The 20,049-nt window shown below is 36.6% G+C and overlaps 1 pseudogene; it reads left to right on the top strand.

Annotated features, from left to right (window-relative positions):
- The first annotated feature begins 1,338 nt into the window (after window positions 1-1,338).
- Window positions 1,339-1,852, top strand: LOC134368324 (UDP-GlcNAc:betaGal beta-1,3-N-acetylglucosaminyltransferase-like protein 1; annotated as a pseudogene).
- Window positions 1,853-20,049: the final 18,197 nt, after the last annotated feature.

Here is a 20,049-nt window from a genome sequence, read left to right as displayed (position 1 = left end):
TAAGAATATATTGTTTTATTATCAAATCTAAAGATATTGAAAATAAACAAAAATTCAAATTAGTCCAATGAAGGATTGTGGCCTTTACGGCTCCAGACTTCTGGCTTTGAGACTTTTTGGTCATTTTGGGTAGAGTGGAGCATTTGCACAGTATAGTGAAGTATAAGATGCTGCCCTCCTCAACTTCAGAACTGTGCTATTGAATAATTGCTTTGATATAGCACATGAATATCAGCGAGGAAAGGGATTGGAGACCCTAGCAGAGGAGCAAGGGTGGCAGCAGATCAAAAGAAGGATTGCCTTCAAAAAGGCAACTCCAGCTTGAACACCAAAAGACAAGCTTTCAGGCAGCAGCAGTCAGATCCTTTCTTGGTGTTCTTGGATATCACATGAAAAATATTTGCTTTAGCTCTTAATTACCAAAAAAGTTCCTATTATGGTTCTGCAAGCTGTTTACAGCCTTTCACAGACTTACCTTCTTTCCTGGGAGATAGTGACAGATGACATTTTGGAGCACAAAACACGTCTCTGCTCTCTTTCTGTAATCAGAAGGCCCACGATCACCCTTTAGAAACAACTGCTGTCTTAATGTACATGGCATGGAAAAGACTTATGACAAAGTAGAATGGGACCATGACCCTAAACTTTTTTCCCACTCCTCTGGTTTAAATATGCCTGAGATGCTGAAGAATGCAAGGCAACATTTCATGCACAAAAGCTACTGTTGGCGTGGTTCTGGAAAATAAGTTTCAACTAAAACGCTAAACTTTTAGCATTTCTGTCAAACCAGCTTTTCTTTTCTTTTCTTTTTTTTTTTTTTTTTTTGTCCCTTTTGTAAGGCAATAATTAAAACTAGCAGTCTCTACTCCCAAAACTGCACATTCTCACATTCTCCCTTTGGAGCTGTATTTGCACTTCTGATTTATATGATTTGTTTAGTTAATAGTATGAGGAATTGCCTTCTCAAATTCTTTCCCCCATTCTGATTCCCCATGTCTAGGTTTCAAGGATTTCTTCATCTGCTTCTAACCTCCCAGAGAAATCTAAAAGAGGCTCCCTGACCTTCCCTTCATTTTCCTCGTCTGCTCGCCCACAATGTGAGAGTAGGAAAGTCTGTTACCTGTTTCAGGTTCTGTTTTCTTCTCTGGCCACCTCAAAATGAGGTATGAAAATTCATGAATATATGTGCAAAGTGCTTAGGGAATTGTTAGAGATATGGGCAATAAAGGGTAAAATGTTATAACATTATATATGTGCATATTCTCTTGGAGATCATCTAGGGGGGTTCTGGGGTTCCAGTTAATATGAAATGGCTTGCCTTTAGATTCATTAATAGGAATGGAAAATTCACAACCTGGAGCGGAGCCACCAGCAATGATTGATGCTTCTCTTTCCTTCTTGCACAGCGTGCCAGAGGACCGGCTCTACGACACCTCAGAAAGGTCGGTGGGGTCGCCCGACTGGAGAGATCTTCCTCTCTCGCTACCACCAGCACGTGGCTACACACTCCGTCCTTGAGGCCACAATCAGGACCCACCGTGCCCATTTTCTGGTCCTCGCCCACTGGGTGACCTTCTCCAGCCGGAACGCAGGCAAGAAGGGGAGCAAGCTGGACGGCAGTGCGACAACTACCAACCTGCGCAAGTTTGCTCCGTTTTGCGACATTGATGAGAACAACATCAAGAAGGGCTTCTATTGCTAGGGGACTCTAAGAAAAGGCCCAGGGTCCCAATCGTGCCCTTTGGAGCCGCCCTTCGCCCTTGTTATCTGCATGAAGCTGGGAGGGCGAGACGACGGGGGTGCTTTTGTGGACAGCCTGTGGTCCCTGATCCTGCCGGAGGCCTGGGACTGACTTCACTTCAGCTGAGAAACCTGCGGCAGCTGCTTGCAGCCAACGGTCCAGACACAGCTCTGCTGTCATCTGCTGCTGCTTTTGGGGACTTCAGGAGTGATGCATCCGTCCACCACATTCACCTTTGGATGTAAGTGCTTCAGCGCCATGGACCTAGTGGGTACGAGAGTGGAAATCCAGTGTGAGTGGCCCCGCAGGAGATGAGCCTGAAGGTGGCCGTCAGGGTCTCACTATGGGCCAAAGCTGACCCTGGACACAGGCTGCCTGGTCCTCTCAGACCTCAGGCCCCTGGCTGCCGGCTTAGCCTCCTCGCCGCGTGACCTTGGCCAGGCAGGGGGTCTCTGTGCTAGTCTTTTTCATCTAAAATGGAAAACTGCCCGCTTATTTCAAAAGGGGGGCATGTTTTACGGCTTGAATGAAATAAAAGTTATTTTATAAAGTTAAAAAAAAAAACTAATATATTTTGGTAAAATTTACTTCTCCACTTTTAAAAATGTATTTTTGTGGAACTTTTCACCCCTTGAAAACCAGCAATTTCCATTTTATGTTTTCTGGAAAAAACAGCTCTATGGATATTTTCATGTTTTGTCAAACAAATATACTTAGAAGAACAATTTATGGCAGCATTAGCCAAGCCATGACAGCCCCCCCCCCGTGTCCCCATGTCATTTGGGAGGCTGGTGTGATCAGGTTGCTAAACCAAGCTACAAAACTGTTCTAAATTCTTGACTGTGCTGGCTTTTAAGTAACCATTTTCCTCCTTGCACCTCGTTGATTTTGGACATCTTTGAAAAATTGTCATTTTCAGAAGTTTGGACCAAGAGGAAAACTGTTGCCTTCATAGAACCGGATAGGTAATTACTACTAGAGTTTTGGTTCTCCTTCCCCCCACCCGAGGACATAGGTATTGAAAAGAGAATTGCTCAAGTGAACCGGTCTTACCCATCTCATATACAGTTGCTAATATGATATGACTAGCAAGACAGCTTGGGTATGGTGTTGCAGTGGTGTGGCCACAGAACTTTGATTTATTCCACAGGTCCTTCTGCCATTTTATTACTTTCCCTGTTCAGTTCTATTTTTTTTTTATTCATAAGAAAAAAAGTGTTACAGTTAGGTTACAGCTATGTGGCACCACCTCATCAATCATTTTCTGTTCAATTTTAATTTTTTTTTTTTTTTTTTTTTTTTTTTTTTTTGTCTTTTTCATGACTGACCGCACCGCGCTCAGCCAGTGAGCGCACCGGCAATCCCTATATAGGATCCGAACCCGGGGCGGGAGCCCTGCTGCGCTCCCAGTGCCGCACTCTCCCGAGTGCGCCACAAGGTCCGCCCTCAATTTTAATTTTTTGACTGTCATAAAAGCCAGCCTTTACTGCATTAGAATCATTGCAAATAGTTTTGCTCCAAAGATAACATAATATAGCCAGGACTACAAGTTCCCAGTCTGGTTACTAATGTTATTTCAAACAGCCAGGCAATGATTCAGTCCATTGCTCAGCCATTGAACCCATCAAAAAGCTAATTTTGTCAGCTATATCAATCTTGTCTAAGGTTTATAATTTGAGTAACACTCTTTTAACAGAGTAGTTTTCCAGAGTGCATCTGGAAAATGAAGATATTAGGGAAAACAGAGAAATAAAAGTAGAGAAAAGGAAGATGATCTATAGATGTGTTCACCACGTTTCCCTCCAGTTCTGTTTTTAGCATTTGACTACACAATCTGTTCAAGTCTAGATAAATTATTGCTTCCCACAGGTCACCATTCTTTCCACTCATCTTAAAACCATTCATCATCATCTCCAAAGTATGTTTTGACTTATGCTGTGCTTTGTAATGGATACACCCAAGTGTGGAGTTGAAATGTGTCAGAGACTAAGACTGACTATAAAAATTAAATATTTAGCTTTGGTAATGGATGCGCCCCAAGTTCTATCATGTTCTATCATGTTTCTGCCACATGCAATTCTGTCCCTTTTGTATAAAATACCCCTCGAGTCCTTTCCAGAACTGGCTAATTCTTTTAGGTCCTTTGAGATTCAAATCAAGTGTCACTTTTTCTAGAACGTCTTTCTTGACTTTACCCCATAGGTAATAAATGATTCAGCAACAACTCCCATTATTAGTACTTCCTGTGAATCAGAAAATGTCTGTTTTGAAGGCATTATCTTTCCTGACTATCCCTAAATCATTATGTAATTCTCACAACTACATTATGAGATAGATGATAACCCAACGAAACAAAGAGGAAACTGTAGCTTAAAGAGATTAGGTAAATTTCTTAAGTCTACGCAGCTAGTACATGGTAGAAGCAAGATTCAAACCCAAGTTCTGTAGTCTGTTCTAAGCCACTAGAGCATTGTTTCCCAAAGAGTGGCACATGAACCATGCTGCTATGAGAGATGATTTTTGATGGTGCATGGACATCTTTACATGAATAAGTTTCTATTTATTGATTTTTTTTTGTGAAACAGAATAAGAAAACAAATCAATTCTCAGCATTTTTCCAAATTTGCTTAGTATTTTTATTTCAAAGAAATAAACATATATACAGTAGAAGACTTCTTTGTGGCCCTCCCAGACCTCATTCCTTTTCAGCCCTCCTCATTGGTAACCACTAACCTAAATTTAATATTTATTATACCTCTACAAGTTTTTAAACTACTACTAAGTACTTATTTATCAATAAACAATATGTAGTATTGTTTTACTTGTCTTCAAATTTTATATAAATATCACACCATATGTGTTATTTTGTAGCTTGTTTTGTTCACTCAACATTTTGTTACTAATATTTATTTGATATACTTTGCTTTTGTGCATGCATTTTAAATGCTATATATCATTCTATCATATCAATATATCACAGATTTATTCATACATTTTCCTTTGATTGACATAGAAATTACTTCCAGTGTTTGATATTACAAATAATGCTATACTTGGCATTCTTTTGCATATCTCTTTGTGCACAAGTACTCGATTTTCTCTAGGTTCAAACCAAGAAGCAAAATTGCTAGGTCAAAGGTTATATGTATCTTTGCCTTTACAAAATATTACCAAATTGCTCTCTAGAATGTATCAATTTTCACTTCTACTAGTAGTTTATGAGAATTCCTTTTTTTGAAATCCTCAACAGATTTTTAAGTTTTTGCCAATCTTGTGAATGGGAAATATTATTACAGTTTTTAAAAAACTTTTAATTTTTTTCTGGGATAATTATCATATTCGCATTACACAATGTAATAATTTTGTTTGTTTCACAGTTTTTTAATTTGCATTTCCTGGTATTAGTAAGGTTGAAAATATTTTCATAGGTTTATTGGTCATTTAGATTTCTTCTTTTATGAATTTCTCATTTTCTCTTTTAAAAATTATTTATTTTCAATTTTATATAAAGTCCACTATTTTTTGCTGTACAGTTTTCTGGAGTTTTGACCAATGCACAGAGTTGTGTAACCACCTCCCAAAACAAGGTGTAGGACATGATGCCCTTTTGCAGTCAACCCTTCTCCCTATTCACAATACCTAGAAACTACTAATATTTTTCCCATCCCAATAGTTTTGCCTTATCCAGAATGTCATATTAATGGAATTATAGAATACATAGGTTTTTGGTGTCTATTTTCTTTCACTTAGCATAATGTATTTAAGATTGAGGCATGTTATTGTGTGACTCAGCATTTTGTTCTCTTTTGTTGCTGAATAGCATTCCATGGTATGTATGTACTACAGTGTGTTTATCCATTTAACAGTTGAAAGAGTCTTTCTAAATTTTGGCGAATATGAATAAAGCTGTTATCAGAATTTGCATATAGGTTTGTGAAGCATATATCTTCATTTCTTGTGGGATTGTTGGGTCGTATTGTGGGTGTAAGTTTAACTTTATAAGAAACTGACAAACTTTTCCAAATTATCTGTACTATTCTGCATTGCCAGCAGCACTGTTTGAGAGTTCCAGTTGCTCAACACCCTCACCAGCACTTGTATTATGAAGGATTTTTTTGAGGTTAGCTAATGGTATACAGCAGTATCTCATTGTGGTTTTAATTTGCATTTACCTGATTACTAATGATAATGAGCATCTTTCCATGGGTATATTTGCTATTCATATGTCTTCTTTAGTGACGTGTCTGTTCAAATCTTGTCCATTTTAAAAATTAAGTTGTTTCCTTAATGTTTATAAAATAATATTTTAAAAACAAGTTCTTTATCTGAAATGTGATTTGCAAATATTTTCTCCCAGTCTGTGGCTTTTCTTCTCATTAGCTTAACAGTGTCATTTAAAGAGCAGAAGTTTTTAATTTTTATGACATTCAATTTGTCAATATTTTCTTTTATGGATGGCATTGTTGGTGTCATATTTAAGAAAAATTTCCCTATTTCAAGATCTAAAAGATTTTTTCTGATACTTTCTCCTAGAAATTTTGTAGTCTTAGGATTTATGTTAGGTCTGTGTTCCTACTAAGTTCATTTTTATGTAGAGTGCAAGTTATGGATCAAGTTTCTTTCTTTTTTTTGGCATATGGATATCCAGTTGTTTCAGATTGCTTTTCCTCCATTGAATTAGTTTCGCACCTTTGTGAAAAATCAATTGACCACACATCTATTAGAATGTCTAAAATTAAAAAGACCTACTATACTGAGTGTTGGAGAAGATGTTGAGCAACTGGAACTCTCCTACACTGTAAAAAGTTAAAACATGTACCACCATAGAACCTACTCATTCTACTCCAAGGGAAATGAAAACATATGCCCAAACACTTGTACACAAATGTTCATGTCAAACTTGTTCGTAGTGGCCCTAAACCAGAAACAAGTCAAATGTCCATCAAAAGGTGAATTATGGGGACTGGCCAGTTGGCTCAGTTGGTTAGAGCATTGTGCTAATAACACCAAGATCCAGGGTTCCATCCTTGTAGCAGCCAGCTGCCAAAAGACAGAAAGATGAATTATGGTATATCTGTAAAATGGAATTCCCAGCAATATCAAGGAGCAAACAATGGATATACACACCATCATGGATGAATCTCAAAATATTTATATAAGTGAAAAACCAAAACCAATTAAGAATCTACACTGTATGACTCCATTTGTATACAATTTGAGAAAATAAAAACTAATTTATAGTGACAGAAAGCAGATCACTGGTTGCCTGGAGACAAGAATGGAGTGTGGGGAGAAATAGAAAGGACGAAATTGTACGAGGAAAGTTTTTGCAGTGATGGATATGTTCATTATCTTGGTTGTGGTATTATTTTCATGGTTATGTATGTAGGTAAAATTTTATGAAATTGCACACTTCAAATATATGCAGTTTATTGTACATCTCAATTATACCTCAATCAAGATATTTCTCTGTTCTCTCTTCTGTTTTATTAATCCGTGTAACAATCCTTATGCCAATACACACTGTTTTTATTACTGTAACTTACAGTAAGTCTTGAATAAATGGGTGTCAGTCCTCCAACTTTGTATTTTTTCAAAATTATTTTGGGCATTCTAGTTTCTTTGCCTGTAAATATAATATTTAGAGGCAGCTTATAGATATCTACAAAAAGTTTATTCAGAATTTGATTGGTTTTGTGCTGAATTTATAGCTTAATTTAGAAAAAGTGACATTTCAATAGTATTGAGTGTTCTAATCCATGAACATAATATCTCTCTCAATTTATTTAGGACTTCTTTGATTTCTTTCATCAACGTTTTGTAGATATCAGTATATAGATCCCTCACATATTTTGTTAGGTTTATATCTCAGTATTTAATCTTGTTGGTGTTATCATAAATGGTGCTATCTTTTAAAATTTTGAATCCAATTGTTTATTGCTGGAATATAGAAAAACAATGAATTTTGTATATTGACATTGTATACTGCAAACATGCTAAATTCCCTTAGTTCTAGGAGCATTTTTGTAGCTTCCTTGAGACTTCCTATTTGACTCATGGGTTCTGAATAAGTGGATTGTTTAATTTATAACTATTTGGGAATTTTCCAGATATATTTTTCTCTTGATTTGTAGTTTAATTCTGTTTTTTCAGAGAACATTCTTATCTGTGATTTCTGTTCTTGTAAATTTGTTAAGATTTGATTAATGGCTCAAAATATGGCCTATCTTGGTGACTCTTTCATATTTCATGTGCACCTCAAAAGAATGAATTCTCTACTGTTGTTGGGTTCTGTATATTTCAGTTATATCCAGTTGGCTGATGCTGTTATTCAGTTCTTCAGTATCCTTGCTGGTTTGCTGTCTACTACTTCTACCTATTACTGAGAGAGGAGTTGTGGTCTTGAGTTATATTTGTAGGTTTGTCTATTTCTGTTTTTCAGTTCTATCAATTTTTGCTCGCATTTTGTAGCACTCTTGTGAGGTACATACACATATAGGATAATTCTATCTACTTGGTGAATTGACTCATTTATCATTTTGTAAATCCTCTTTGCTGCGGATTGAATGTCCCTCACAAACTCAGTGGAGCTTAAATTATGTCCCCCAAAGTTCCAGGTATTGGAAAACTAGCCCCCACTTGACAGTGTTGAGAGAGTGGGAAATCCTATTGTGATGATTGAAAGGTGGGGCCTTAGGGAGGTGATTAGATTGTTGGACCATTCCATGGTGAATTGATTAATGATGGTGGTCAGCGCTGTGGTTCTGAGGGCTTTAAAAGGACAGGACGTGAGAATCTCTTCTCTCTGCTCTTCCATTTTCTGCCATGTGAGACCTCTGCATTGCTGTAAAGCTGCCACCAAACAAGACCCTCATTCGATGTGTTCCCTGGACGTTGGATTTCCCAGGCTCTGGAACCATAAGCAATAAATATTTTTTTCTTATAAATTACCCGGTTCCAGCTATTTTGTTGTAAGCAACAGAAATGGACTAATACACTATTTATCCTTTGTAATATTTTTTATGAGGAAGTTTACTTTGTCTGATAATATAGCCAGTCCAGATTTCTTTTGATTAATACTTACTTAGTATATATTTTTTCCATTATTTTATCTTTAACTTATCTTTTCCAGTGTATTTTAAGCGGGTTTCCTGAGGATAAAGGTAGAATCCTTTGTTTTTCCTTATTTTGGTGGTACATACTGTTGAAGGTTTTGCACTAATTAGCATAGGATAGGCTGCTATACTAAATATACCTAAATATTTTAAGGCTCAAACTAGGTAGATTTTTATAATTCAGATTAAGGATATTTACTTCTATTCCTGATTTCCTAACAGCTTTTTTAATCATGTTGGATTTGATTGCATGGATTTTAGGGTTCTAAAAGTAATAATGATATGTAGTTTTCTTTTAATCTGTTAATACAGCAATATACATAATTGGATTTTCCAATTCTGAACCATTCTTTCATTCCTGGGAAAAATGCTATTATATTGTATTATGTCGTCTTTTTTTTAACATTTATTTGTACGTATTTGTGGGTGCAGTGTGTTTTTTCAATACATCCATATACTGTACATTGATTCACTTAGCATAACTTTGTACCCATTGATCCACAACTTCCCCTCCTCCCACACCCTGTCCTCTCCCAACCACTGGTAACCATTATTCAAATCTCTACTCCTATGAGAATCACCTGTTTTTTGTTTTTGTTTTTGTTTTTTTTAGATTCCATATATGAGTGAGATCATGCAGTCTTTGTCTTTCTGTGCCTGGCTTACTTCATTTAACACGAGGGTTGCCACTTCCATCCATGTTGCTGCAAATGGCAGTATTTCTTTTTTTTTTTCTTTTGTAAATAGCTGAATAGTGTTCCACTGTGTATATATACCACAGTTTTTTCATCCATTTATCTGTTGGTGGGTATTTAGGTTGATTCCATCTCTTGGCTATTGTGAATAGAGTTGCAATGAACATGGGTGTGTCTCTTTGAAATACTGATTTTATTTCCTTTGGGTAAATACCCAGTAGTAAGGTTGCTGGGTCATAAGGTAGTTCAATTTTTAGTTCTCTGAGGAACCTCCATATTCTTTTCCACAATGGCTGTACCAATTTACACTATCACCAACAATGTAGGCGAGTTCCCTTTTCTCCCCATTTTCACCATCATTTGATATTTTCTGTCTTTTTGATAATAGCCACTCTAACTGGAGTAAGGTGATATCTCATTGCGATTTTAATATACATTTCCCTGATGAGTAGTGATGTTGAGCATTTTTAAATGTACCTCTTGGCCATTCGTATGTCTTCTTTTGACAAATGTCTGTTCAGGTCCTTTGCCCATTTTTTTTTTTTTTTTTTTTGGTTATTTGGTTTTTGCCGTTGAGTTGTCTGAGTTCCTTATATATTCTGGATATTAGACCCTTATCTGGTGTGTAGTTTGCAAACACTTTCTCCCATTCTGTAGATTGTATCTTTGTTGATAGTGTTTCTTCCTTTCTGTGCAGAAGATTTTTAGTTTGAGGTAGTCCCATTTGTGTATTTTTGTTTTAGTTGTGTGTGCACTTATAGTCTCACTGAAAAAAGTGCTGCCTACTCCTGTTTTGTGTAGAATTTCCCCTATGCTTTCTTCAAGTAGTTTCATAGTTTGGAGTCTTAAATTTAGGTCTTTTATCTATTTTGAGTTGATTTTTGTGTATGGTGAGAGATAAAGGTCTAGTTTCAATTTTCTACATGTGAATATCCAGTTTTCCCAGCACTATTTGTTGAAGAGGCTGTCCTTTCCCCACTTCATATTCTTGACACCTTTGTCAAAAATCAGTTGGCCATAACTGCATGGCTTTGTTTCTCGGTTCTCTATTCTGTTCCACTGGTCTATTTGTCTGTTTTTATCTCAGCACCATGCTGTTTTGGTTACTGTAGTTTTATAATATATTTTCAAGTCAGGAAGTGTGATGCTTCCAACTTTACTCTTCTTGTTCAAGGTTGCTTTAGCTATATACGTCTTTTGAGGTTACATACAAATTTGATTACTTTTTTCTATTTCTGTGTAGAACATCATTAGTATTTTGATAAGGGATTACATTGAATGTGTAGATTGCTTTGGGTAATATGGACATTTTGGTAATGTAAATTTTTCCAACCCATGAACATGGAATATCTTTACATTTATTTGCATTCTTTTCAATTTTTTCAACAGTGTTTTATAGTTTTCATTGTTGAGTTCTTTAACCTCCTTAGTTAAATTTACTCCTAGGCTTTTCATTTTTTTGTTAGCTATTGTGAATTGTGTTACTTTCTTGATGTCTTCTTCAGCTGTTTCGTTATTGGCTTATAGAAAGTCTATTGATTTTTGTGCGTTGATTTTGTATTCCGCCTCTATACTGAATTCATTTATTAGTTCTAGTAATTTTTCATGGAATCTTTAGGGTTTTTTATGTATATGATCATGTTATCTGCAAATAGGGTGAGTTCGACTTCCTCTTTCCAATTTGGATGCCCTCTTTTGCTTTCTCTTGTCTTATTGCACTGACTAGAATTTGAGTGAGTGGGGAAAGTGGCATTCTTGTCTTGTTCCAGATCTTAGAGGAACAGCATCCAATTTTCGTCCATTTGGTATGATATTAGCTGTGGGTTTGTCAGATATGGCCTTTATTGTGTTGAAGTACATTCCTTCTATACCTAGCTTGTTGAGAGTTTTTATCATGAAGGGGTGTTGGATTTTATCAAATGCTTTTACTGCATCTATTGAAATAATCATATGGTTTTTCCCTTCATTCTGTTGATGTGATGTATCACATTTACTGATTTTTGTATGTTGAACCATCCTGTATCCCTGGGATGAACCCCACTTTATCATGGTGAATGATCTTTTTAATGTCTTGTTGGATTCTGTTTGCTAGTCTTTTATTGAGGATCTCGAAATATGTGTTCATTAGGGGTAGTGGTCTGTAGTTTACTTTTTCTGTTGTATCTTTTTCTGCTTTTGTTATAAGGTTAAAGTGGGCTTCATAGAATGAGTTCGGGAATATTTCCTCTTCAATCTTTTGGAAGAGTTTGAGAAAAATTGGTGTTAGTTCTTTAAATTTTGGTAGAATTCAGCAATAAAGCCATTTGGTCCTGGGGTTTTCTTTGTTGGGAGACCTTTTATTGCTGCTTCAATCTCATTAGTCATCGCTGGTCTGTTTAGATTTTCTAGTTCTTCATGATTAAATCTTGGCACGTTGTATGTGCCAGGAAGTTATCCATTTCTTGTAGGTTTTCCAGTTTGTTCACATACAGTTGTTTATATTCTTTATTTCTAGAATTCCTATTTTTTAAAATTGATTCTATTTGTTTGTTAAGATGCTTGTTCTGCTGCTGGATTGCTTTCCAGATGTCGTTCAATTTTCTATCTGTATTTTCTTGTGACTCCCTAAACATCTTTAAAAAGATTATTCTGAATTCTCTGTAAGACATCCTATAAGTCTGCTGTTCTTCTGGGTCTATTTCTGGTGCTTTGCTGGTTTTCCATGGTGGTGTCATATTTTTCCATTCTGTCTCAATATTTGTATCTTTACATTGCTACCTGGGCATTTGAGAAGACAGATACTTATTTTAGGTTTTGTAGGTCTTCTTTAGTGATATTAGATGTTTCCTGCTTAATGTCAGAATTTTCTCTCTGGTATGTGATTTTTTTTTTTCCATTCTGTAGTGGATTAATAGTAACCACCGCCACTAAAAAGTGCACTGGAACTTATTTTCCATCCTGTAATTAATTCCTGGATTGGGGGAAACTTCCTGGGGGGGGAGGGGCAGAACTTGAACTCTGTGCTTGAGCTAAATTGTTGCTTTATTGTTGTTTCTCAGACTGGGAAAAACTTTTTGTGTGTACTGAATTTTAAATGTCAGCCTTTTATTCACTTCTGGTTCATGTGGGGTCACCCCAAATTCCATTGGTCTGTGTGGTCATTCTGGCCTAGGACTGAGTCTTTCCCGCAAAGCATGACCCCTTCAGTTCTGTCACACTGTCTAGTCTCCACTGTGTGGCACCCTTGCTGATCAGAAGGTAGTTCAGTTGTGTACGCTGCTCCCTGATGCACTCCTGTGGATTAACCCCTCAGGGCACTTCAAACAATTCCAGTTAGGCGGACTGTACATGAGTCCTCTGTGAAGACTCACTGACCTCTGGGTGATTTCTTCCTCCCATTAACCATGGCCCTCCTTCCAATGTGGACACAGGGGAAGCTTGTGAGCAGCTTTTATGGACTGGGTAATTGGATGGCACATTCTGAAATGACTTTTTTTTGCTGTATTGCTAGTGGTCATGTTATCTTTCTCACCTGCAGACTCCAGGTAACTTCATGCAAAAGGTACTGCTGTGGCTGTACGGTTTTTACGTAGCTGCTCCCTGTGCTGGTAGCTGTTCCATGAGCAGGTAGGGCTGGGTCTGATCAGGGTAATCCTTCCTCCCACTCACTGCAGCTTTCCACACCTTTACAGATTCAGTGGGTCTCTCCTCCTCTTCCCCAAGTTCCAATAATCACAGGATGACAGTTTCTGTATTTTAATAGTTGTAAATTAGAGCCGCCAGCACTGCTACCACTGCCATGAGATAACTCTGCTGCCATCAAGGATACTGCAGACATGAGGGAGGCAATTGCCGCCACCAGTACTGCTGTCACCTTCACAAGTTGACCCTGCTGCTGCCAAGGACAATGCAGACACAAGGGAGATGGTCGCAGCTGCCAGTGCCACTGGCATCCCCACAAGATAACTCCACTGTTGCAGTGGATGCTACAGATGCAAGGGAGGCAGATGCAGCTACCAGTGCTGCTGCCACCCCCTTGAGGTAACCCTGCTGACTCCAAGAACACCACAGATTCCAGGAAGGCAGTTGCAGATGCTAGATGCCAGGAAGGCAGTTGCAGCTGCTGACGCCAGTGCTGCCACTGTGAAGTAACCCTACTGTCACTGCAGACAGTGTAGCTGCATGGGCTGCCACCACAGCCAAGCGGGCAGGTCAGCTGCTACAACGACCACTAGTGCAGTCACTGCCACCACTGGTGCTGCCAGACAGCCACCATTGTAATGTGAGCAGCCTGCCAATACTAGAGCCACCACTGCCACATGGGCAGCCTGCTACCACAGCAGAAGCTGCAGCAGCCACTGCTGCTATGCATGTGGACCACTGACCACTTGACTGCATTGACACAAGAAGGGTCAGTGCAGTTCAGGGAAGGAGAAATAGAAGAAGCAACTGCTCTATGAGATGACAAGGCATCAATGCAGAGATAGTAGAAATTTAAAAAAAAAAAAGAAAATATGAGTCCACCAAAGGAATACAGTAATTTCTCCAGTACCAGACCTCATAGAGCAAGAAACCCTTGAAATGACTGAAAGGGAATTCTGAGTAAAAATCTTACAAAAATTCAATGAGATAACAAGATGACACAATAAACTGAGCAAAACTATCCATGATATGAAGGATGAAATTTATAAAGAGGTTAATACTTTAAAAAAGAATATAGCAGAACTCATGGAACTGAAGGAGTCATTCAAAGAAATAAGAAACATAACTGAGAACTTAGGCAGCAAGCTAGAGAAAGCAGAAGACAGAATTTCTGATCTTGGAGACAGTCTTTTCAATATAACTCAGGTGGATAAAAAAAGATTTTTTAAAAATGAAGAAAACCTAAAAGAGAGAGCAGACAACCTTAAACATACAAACATCCAAATCATGGTTATTCCTGAAGGGGAGGAGAAAAGAAATGTACTGAGAACATATTCAATGACATAAAAATGGAAAATTTCCCAGGTATAGGGAGAGACACAGACCTTCAGATCCAGGAGACTCAAAGATATCTAATCAGATTAAACACAAGAAAGTATTCCCCATGGCATATTATAGCCAGACTGGCAAAACTCAAAGACAAAGAGAGAATCCTAAAAACAGCAAGAGAAAAGCATCAAGTCACCTATGAAGGAGTTCCCATCAGACTAACAGCAGACATCTCAAGAGAACCTCTATAGGCCAGATGAGAATGGGATGATATGTTCAAAATACTAAAAGAAAAATAATCTGCCAGCTAAGAATACTATACCCAGCAAGGCTATCCTTCAGAAATGGAGGAGAAATAGTGTATTTCCCAGACAAACAAAAACTACAAGAGTTCACCACCACATGACCACTCTTACATGAAATCCTCAAGGGAGTCCTACATCTGGAATCCAGAGAAAGATAGTCATGAATACACAAAAAGAACAAAACCCCACTGGTAGAACAAAAATGGAAACAAGAAACAGAAAGAAACTTTAGCTTGCCACCTCCCCAAACCAACAAACACCAAAGACAAACAAAAAAGGGAAAGAAAGAAACAAAAGATATTTAAAACATCCAAATAAAAATTGATAAAATGCAAGAAGTAACATAATACCTTTCAGTAAAAACCCTAAATGTAAATGGGTTAAATTCCTCACTCAAAAGACAAATACTAGTTGATTGGATTAACAGCTAGACACAATTATATGCTGTCAGCAAGAGACTCGCCTGACCTGTAAAGACACACATGCACTAATAGTGAAGTGCTGGAAAAAGATGTACTATGCAAATGGAAACCGAAAATGAGCAGAAGTAGCTATTCTTATATCAGATAAAATAGACTTTAAGCCAAAAACTATAAAAAGAGACAAAGAAGGTCATTATATAATGATAAAGGGATCTATCCAGCAAGAAGACATAACAATCATAAATATTTATGCACCCAACATTGTAGCACACAGATATATAAAGCAAACACTATTAGACCTAAGGAAAGAGACCCAAATATGGTAATAGTTGGGGACCTGAACACCCCTCTCTAAACATTGGACAGATCATCTGGGCAACAAATCAAAAGAGAAACACAGGATTTAAACTACACTTTAGAGCAAATGGACTTGGCAGATATCTACAAAACATTTCATCCAATGACTACAAAATATACATTCTCTTTCGCACATGCAACATTCTCCAGGATAGACCACATGTTAGGTCACAAATCAAGCCTCAACAAATTTTGAAAAATTGAAATCATTTCAAGTATCTTCTCAGACTACAATGGATTAAAACTAGAAATCAATAACAAGCAAAACTCTGGAAACTATACAAACACATGGAAAATAAACAACATGCTCCTGAAGAACATGTTGGTCTCAGAAGAAATTAAACAGGAAATCCAAAAATTTCTTGGAACTAATAAAAATAAAGACATAATACCCAAACAGGTGGGAGGCTGGAAAAGCAGTACTAAGAGGGAAGTTTATTTCAATAAATGCTTATGTTAGAAGAATAGAAAGATTTCAAATAAACAACATAATGCTACTCCTCAAAGAACTAAAAAAAGAGCAATCCAATCTCACATCAGTAGACAGAAGGAAATAATTAAGATCATAGCAGAACTAAGTGAAATGGAAACCTCAAAAATGGTACAAAAGATTAGTTGGTTTTTCAAGAAGATAAACAAAATAGACAAACCATTACCTAGGCTAACTAAAAAAAGAAGAGGGAAGACCCAAATAACGAAAATTAGAAATGAAAAAGGACACATTGCAACCAATAGCACAGAAATACCAAGAATCATTAGAGATTGTTATAAATAACATTATGCCAACAAATTTGAAAACCTGGAGGAAATGGATAAATCTCTGGACACATACCAACTACCAAGACTGAACCAAGAAGAAATAGAAAACCTAAACAGACTGATAACAAGCAACAAGATAGAAGTAGTAATCACCATCTCCCAAAAACAACAAAAAAGCGCATTACTGGATGGCTTTACTGCTGAATTCTACTAGACCTTTAAAGAGGAATTAAAACCAGTTCTCTTCAAACTACTCCAAAAAATTAAAACAGAGGCCATTCTCCCAAATTCATTCTATAAGGCCAGCATCATTCTGATACCAAAATCAAAGATGCAACAACAAATGAAAACTATAGGCCTATAACTTTGATGAAATCCTCAATAAAATATTAGCAGTCAAAATACAGCAACACATCAAAAAAAAAAATTATACCCCATGATTAAGTGGGATTCATCCCAGGGATGCAAAGATGGCTCAACATATCCAAGTCAATAAATGTGGCACACCACATCAACAAAATCAAGACCAAAAAACATATGATTATCTCAGTAGATGCAGAAAAATCATTTCACAAAATTCAACATTGCTTTATGATAAAGACTCTCAGCAAATTAGTTGTAGAAGGAAAGTATCCCAACACAAGTAAAGCCATATATGACAAACCCACCACCAAAATCATCCTGCATGGGGAAAAGCTGAAAGCTTTTCCATTAGGAATGGGAACAAGACAAGGATGCCCACTCTCACCACTCCCATTTAACATAGTATTAGAAGTACTAGCCAGAGCAATCAGTCAAGAGAAAGAAATAAAGGGCATCCAGATTTGGAAACACAAAGTCAAACTGTTCCTGATTTGCAGATGTCATGATCCTATATACAGAAAAGCCTAAAGTCTTTACAAAAAGATACTTAGAGTTGATAAACAATTTCAGTGAAATTGCAGGATACAAAATCAACATGCAAAAATCAGTAACGTTTTTATACTCCAACAATGAACTAGCAGAAAAAGACATCAAGAAAGCTAGCCCATTTACAGTAGTCACACAAAAAATAAAATACCTAGGAATAAATTTAACCAGGGTAGTGAAACATCTCTCCAATGAGAACTACAAATCACTCTTGAAAGAAATTAAAGAGGACACAAAATGATGGAAAGGCATACTCTTGTATTGGAAGAATTAGCATTGTTAAAATGTCCTTACTACCCAAAGCAATCTACAGATTCAATGCAATCTCCATTGAAATACCAATGACATTGTTCACAAAAATAGAAAAACAACCCTAATGTTCATGTGGAACTACTATAGACCCTGAATAACCAAAGCAATCCTGAGCAAAAAATAAAATAAAATAAAATAAAGCCAGAGGCATTACACTTCCTGACTTCAAATTATACTACAAAGCCATTTTAACCAAAACAGCATGGTACTGGTATAAAAACAGGCACACCAACCAATGGAACAGAATAGAGAACCCAGAAATCAACCCACATATTTACAGCCAACTGATCTTCAACAAGGGCAGAAAGAACATACATCGGGGAAAAGACTGCATCTTCAGTACATGGTTTTGGGAAAACTGGACATCCACATGTAAAAGAATGAAACTAGACCCCTACCTCTTGCCATATGCCAAAATCAACTCAGAATAAATTAAAGACTTAAATACAAACCCTGAAGCTATAAAACTCCTAAAAGTAAACGTGGGAAACACTTCAGGAAGTAGGACTGGATAAAGTCTTTATGAATATTACTCCCCAAAGCACAGGCAACCAAAGGAAAAATAAACAAATGGGATTATATCAAACTAAAAAGCTTCTGCATAGCAATAGAAGCAAGTAACAGAGTGAAATGACAGCCTACAGAGTGGGAGAAAATACTTACAAATTATGAATTTGACAAAGTATTAATATACAGTATATACGAGGAACTCAAACAACAGTAAAAAATAAAAAACATATAACCCTATTAAAAAATGAGCAAAAGAGCTGAATAGATATTTCTCAAAGGAAGATATACAAATGGCCAACAGATACATGAAAAAATGCTCAACATCACTCAGAATCAGGGAAATGCAAATCAAAACCACATTGATATATCACCTCACCACTGTTAAACTGGCTTTTATCAAAAAGACAGAGAAAACAAATGCTTGTGAGAATGTTGAGAAAGGGGAACCTTCTACACTATTGGTGGCTCCATAAATAGGTGCAGCCATTATGGAAAACAGTATGGAGGTTCCTCAATCACCTACAGATAGAACTACCATACAAGCCGGCAATCCCACAGGAATGGAAATCATCATGTCAAAGGGATACCTGAATGCACATGTTTTTCACGGATCTATTTAAAATAACCAAGAGTTGTAATCAACCTAAATGTCCATTGACTGATGACTGGATAAGGATAATATGGCACATATATACAATGGAATACTACTCAGCCATAAAAAAGAATGAAATTCTGCCATTTGCAGCAGCATGGATGAACTTGGAGAAAATTATAAGTGAAATAATCCAGGCACAGAAAGAGAAATACTGCATGTCCTCACTCATAAATGGGAACTAAAAAATAAAGAAATATTTTTTTTAAATGAATGATAGATTCAACAATCACAATAATATGTTGAACTTTCAAATGGAGAGAACAGGACTGGGGTTACCAAAGGTGGGAAAGGTCACGTGGGAGGGGAGTAAGTAAGGAATTGGTAAAGGACCATGCAAAATGATTATATTGTATAATGTTGAATATACTAATTATCCTGATTTGAGCATCACATATTGCACACAGGTAATGATATACAACTCTGTACCTCACAGATATGTCCAATCAACTATGTTACAAGAAAAAATTAAGTTGTAAATTAATTGGTTATGGGGTGTATTGATTCAGTGATCGTCTATTCTGCCATGTTGGTGACATCACCCTATATCATGTTTTTAAATACTGCTTGCCTTGAAATTCTTGTATTATACTTAGGATACTTTGCATTCATGCTCATTTGATAATTCGATTTTGTAATGTATATATTTCTAATACTGTAATTGTATGGATTTGGTATCAAAATCATATATAGGCATAAAAGCATGAGTTAGGTTGTTTTTGTCCTTTCTAGTTTCTAAACCAGTTTATATAAATAGCGGTTATCTCTTTCTAATGGTTTTAGTAAAACTTGCATGCAAGTCTTTAATGCTTTGGTATGTGTTTTGAGTGTGGTAAGGGAGGAGAATTGTTCACACCTTCGATTTTTCAATAATTGTCAGCTTATTGAATTTTTCTATATCTTCTTGATCAGTTTTTGTTAACAACCAAATTTTTTTAATCCTCCCAATGCACTTCCATTTTTCTCTTCACTCCATAAGTAACAATTTAGATTTAATTCAATTTAATATTTAATAAGTGTTTAATGTGTATTTTTTCATTTGTTTGTTATTGTCAAATATGCAGGGTTTTTTTATACACATGTGTTTTAACTTAGGAAAATGGTATTCTGTTATACATGGTTTTTTTATTCTGCGTCCTACTTTTCTACTCAGCAATATGTTCCTAAGATCTCCTCAAGTTACTGGTTGTTTATCTAGTGCACTGCTTCTAACTGCTGCATTAGAACTCCATGGCTTATATTCCCCACTTTTTATCTACTTTCCTAAAGAGAAATTTTCTGGTTACCTTCATCTTCCTTTTGCCATAAACAATTCTGAAGTG

This window comes from Cynocephalus volans, chromosome X (genome assembly GCF_027409185.1).
Source record: "Cynocephalus volans isolate mCynVol1 chromosome X, mCynVol1.pri, whole genome shotgun sequence".
NCBI classification, from domain to species: domain Eukaryota; kingdom Metazoa; phylum Chordata; class Mammalia; order Dermoptera; family Cynocephalidae; genus Cynocephalus; species Cynocephalus volans.
Note: the sequence above shows the minus strand (reverse complement) of the source record. Positions and strands in the feature narration are given on the sequence as shown.